This window comes from Mirounga leonina, unplaced genomic scaffold (genome assembly GCF_011800145.1).
Source record: "Mirounga leonina isolate KUSES-001 unplaced genomic scaffold, KU_Mleo_1.0 Mir_55, whole genome shotgun sequence".
In the NCBI taxonomy this organism is placed as follows: domain Eukaryota; kingdom Metazoa; phylum Chordata; class Mammalia; order Carnivora; family Phocidae; genus Mirounga; species Mirounga leonina.
In genome coordinates this window covers 6,724,229-6,728,668 of record NW_023270816.1, presented here as the reverse complement: position 1 = coordinate 6,728,668, position 4,440 = coordinate 6,724,229, and the positions used below count along the sequence as shown (strand labels likewise).

General features: G+C 45.5%; 1 long non-coding RNA gene across 1 annotated transcript; it reads left to right on the top strand.

Moving 5' to 3' along the window:
* Window positions 1–828: 828 nt before the first annotated feature.
* On the top strand, window positions 829–3,930 carry LOC118001945. The gene is made up of 3 exons (XR_004676892.1): window positions 829–963; window positions 1,045–1,279; window positions 3,104–3,930. It is a non-coding gene; the product is annotated as an uncharacterized LOC118001945 (long non-coding RNA).
* The last annotated feature ends 510 nt before the right edge of the window (window positions 3,931–4,440 follow it).

The following is a 4,440-nucleotide window of genomic DNA, read 5'->3' as shown; positions in this document are numbered from 1 at the left end:
TAGGGCTAGAGAAGGACAGAGCGCTTAGAGACTTTGACTTTGCATTTGGGCCACAGAACCCTGTCTTCAAGACTGAGAGCTACAGGGGGAAAGGAAAGGAAGGGAAAATTTGTTTTTAAAATTTGAGCTGTAGGGGTTGCGTGGGGAGTCTCTCTCAAATAGTCCAACCAACACACAGGTTCTGGAAGCTGATCTGGCCAGGGTGAGCCATGAAAAAGCAAGGATCTGAACCATTTCAGCATGTCCCAAGAAAGAATTTGCTTTTCACACCAGGAAGCTAACTTTTAACTCCCATTTCTAAGAGCAAGGAGAAGTGGAATCGAGTAAAGAAACCAGAAGTCTAGCCTAAGTTGTCAGAGTCCAAGTGTGAGCTGTGTTAGTACAGTCAAGTGACTCAACCTCTCTGTGTTGGGTTATGGTAGTCATGCCCCCACTGGCTCAAGTCTTCATTTTTCCACTTCCCCAACTAGCACCCTCTCCCACTGATTCTGGGCTTGACCAGGGGTTGGCTTTGGCCAATGGGACAGTAAGAAGAGTGACACAGTTGAGACTTGAGAAGCTCTTGCTCATTGGGATGTGCCCTCTCTTGCTGCTGTGGGACCCCTCCCGCCACCCTGCCGGAAGTTGTGGTCAAGGCTTGGTCACCCTTGTCACTCATCCGTGCCCTGGACAAGGGCAGGAGGCGATCTTGCCTAGTGGACCAGAGAACCATGGGCTCCATCCATGGTTGCTGCTCGAAGCCACTAAGTTCAGGGGCTTTTACTGTACAGCAATTAATGCTGGGCATATTCTCTAAGCCTCAATATCTTCATTCCTAAAACGGGGACAATGAAAGCACTTACCTCAGAGAGCGCTTTGAGGATTAAGGGAGGTAATGCCTGGCGTGCTGATGCAGGGTAAACCCCACGGTCAGCTATTACAGAAAACGGGCATAGCCATCTAGCACAGTTTTAAAAAGCAAGCGTAAGTAACCCTTTTTCTAAATCTCTAAGTTTTAAAAACACTTAAGAAATACCAGCTGTAACATTTAAAAATTTTTTTCAGACCAAAGAAAGTACACCAGTTCTCCCATCCTCTCTTCTGCAGTGACAACAAAGGGGCTTAGCATCCCAGGCGAACACTTTGGGGAAGTTGTGCACCCCTCCGGAACTGAAACTCACCCCCAACAAAGTCTGATGTCATTTACTGGTGGCTCGGGAAATATACCACCCAGGACACAAGCTCGCCTCCAACATGCCATCAGTGACTCACTTGTCACCAGCTTCCCAGCCCTGAGCAGGTGGCGGAAACCCAATGATGCACATGGAGCCTCAGAGCAAGCCTGGCCTGCAGGGAGAGGTGATGGTGGGGGGGGGGGGGGGGGGATAATCCACAGAAAGTCCCCAGGGCTAATTAATGACCAACACTGGAGGGGCAGGAGCGTGTCCTCTCAAGAAAGATCAACACTGCAGGCAGATAGATAGTAGCGACTGTTAGGTGCTGAGCTCCTGGGCTGATGACGCGAGTTCACGTGCTGCCCCTTTACTTACCCATCAGACGCCCTCCACGCTGTATGGCAAAGAAATATGGGGGAGCACAAAGAAGGGGGAACAGTCCTGGCATCTCTCGGGGGCCTCCTGGGTGCCCAAGCACCCGCAGGCTGCCACGAGAGAGATGCTGAGGGCAATTCTAGCAGAGCAGGGAATGTGAGCCCGGGTTTGAACCCAGCATTTCTGGCTCCAAAGTCAGAATGCTTTCTGCTCTTCCATGCTAGTTGGAAAGAGGAACTATAAAGCATTATGATGAAATGGTAGGGGAAATAGTAGAAATCCATGGCATCCTGAGGCAAGGCTTCCATTCTTGCAGAGAGAGAGAGGTGACTTGGACATAAACGAAGTAGAATACCTAGTTCCATCCCCGGCAATTCACAGAGAATTTAGAAAACAGAAATCTAAAACAGAACAACAAAACACTAGCATAATTGCCACGATGAAGCTTAGTCTGTAGGGATTATCTTTCTGGTATTAAAAGAGGCTGATAACTACCCCCCCCATAAGGATTATTACAAGAGCCATTGGTAAGATCTGTTATTTTACAGAAAAATGGGTTTTTGAACATGTTAGTCAGATTGTAGGGCTAAATCTCCCGAGTGCATGACTAGAACTTCTGTTGGAATGACATTTTTATTCATTCAGGAAGCATTTATTAAACACTTGCTAAGAATAGTGCACAATTGGGAGGGGATGCCAGAAAACTCAGAACTAGAGGGCTCTGCAGTGTTGGGAAGATAAGACACATAGAAGGGGCGTTTCATAGCACAGAGTGAGTGCCACTGAACACAGATGTGAGCAGAGCCAGCCCAGATATTCCAGAGAGAGTGGGAGAGGCTTGGAGGGGCTGGTGCGGAGCAGGCCCGGGTCAGGCTGGGACAGAGGGGGAGCCCACCGGGCAAAAACACCTTGTCTTCCAGAACAAGATGTCCTGTGTGGCCTCCGTGAATGTGCCCTGGCCACGGAGACCTGGCTTTAGGGGGAAGCACTGAGGGGCACTGAAGCCTCCCTATAGCTCCCCAGAGAAAGTCCAGGGATCCTCTGAGGTGTGCGAATCAACCTCAGTGTTAAAGAAAAAAAAAAAAAAAAAAAGGTTAAGCTTGTTTACTACAAAAAGAATTCTCATTTGCATTACTCTTTCTCATCTCAGAATAAACGTTGTTTAAAAATCCAGTGCAGGGAACACCCAGATGAATTCGAATTTCAGAGAGTGAAGTAGAAGTCTGTCTACGTGCTGCCAGGGTGTTCTTTGTGGGGTCTGGGACCCTCCTTGGAAGGAGTTGGGAGGAGCTAGACCTCCTTCTAGGACGGGTGGGATTAGTCTTTCACTCATGAGAGAGCAGAGCACAAAGAGGCCTGCAGTGCCCTGGTGGGCTCAGCAGCTGGGCGCCTAAAGAGAACTTTCCAGTCTTTTTAATATCCATCACATTTAGAGTGACCAGAAGCTTTCTGTTCCAAGGAATCAAATGCATTTTCAGAGTAAAGAATATTTCTGTAGTGGGAAGAAGCAATTATCTAATAAACGTTTGTGGATTTGATTCAAATCAAATTTGTATGTTTTCTTTTCTTAAAAGAGGAAAGTGCAGAAGCAAAGCTTTCTGAAGATCAGGGCTCTGAGGCCCTGGAAGGGGTGACGGGAAGTGATTGAGAAGTCCCCACAGCCACCATCTGGAAGCTCAGGGTGGAGTCCTCCCGGGGACAGAAGGACAGACGGCCCGCTCCTTCCCTGCCCCAGTATTCTCAGGAGGAAGCAGGAGCCCATGTTGCCTTCTGACCCGGAATCAGCAGGGTTGCCGTAGAATTTACAAGCAACTTCGAGACGCAGCACTGAGATGGAAGATTTAGGACTGGAGAATTAATTTTCTTTTCCTCCTGAGTAAAGCAGCTCTTTTTCTAAAGCCAAGAATCCTTACAGAATGAATGTACCCAACGGAAACGAGCCAGTAAGCACTGCATGACCCCAATAATTCCGATCATTTTGTGCAGCATTTTGCAGTGGCCTAAATTAAGCAGAAGAGAATCCGCAGGACACGGTGCTCCTGAGAACAAAGCTGAAACTCTGCCAGTGGAACCTCGTTCCCTGGGGGGAGACTCGGGGCGGTGTCTTCTAGAACCTAAGAAGAATAGCCCAGAGCTTGGTTTGTGGATGGAGCACTGTTTCTTGGGTGTAAGGGTTTTAAGGGAAACAATAACCAGCAAACAGTGACAGAGAAGTTAGGTCCGGATTTGACAAGAACACTTCTTTATTAAAATGTAATCTAGACAATTAGAACCTTGTAGCTAATTCAAACGGAAAATCCTGCAAAATGACAGTCTTCTCGTAAAATTTTATGTGTTTTCAAGTACATATTCCCCTTGCTCAGTCACACTTGCAAAATGATATCCATCTGCATATGAGCCCAGAAGAATATTCTTAAAGCAGGAAATTTTAAGAGAAAACAATTGTAATAGTAATAAAAATAAGATACATTTCTTTTCAAATGTACTTTGGTTTTATGAGAAGGGTTTGGTTACATAATACCTGTATGAGCTCAGTTCACTTTTTTGTACACAGAATCAATATTTCATTTTCCTATAAATCTAATATAAGAACAATTCATCAGCCTTATTTTCAAGCACTGCAAATTGTTAACACAAAGCATGTCCGTAGAAATTAAGGAAAAATAATCTTTATAAAATATGAATGAGCCTAGGTCTAAACAAAGATATTGATAAGGCTAATACAAACACTGAACAAAGACACAGGCTTAAGATGAATTTAAAATGTCACTAAGTGCAAAGTTCTCTGTCCCCAGGATTTAAAAAGAAAAAAAAGAAAAGAAAAGAAAAAAGAAACCATCAGAGGAGGGCAAAAAAGAAAAAAAAAATAGTCAAAAATATTGATCAGCAATAGTCTTCAGTTTTATGTACT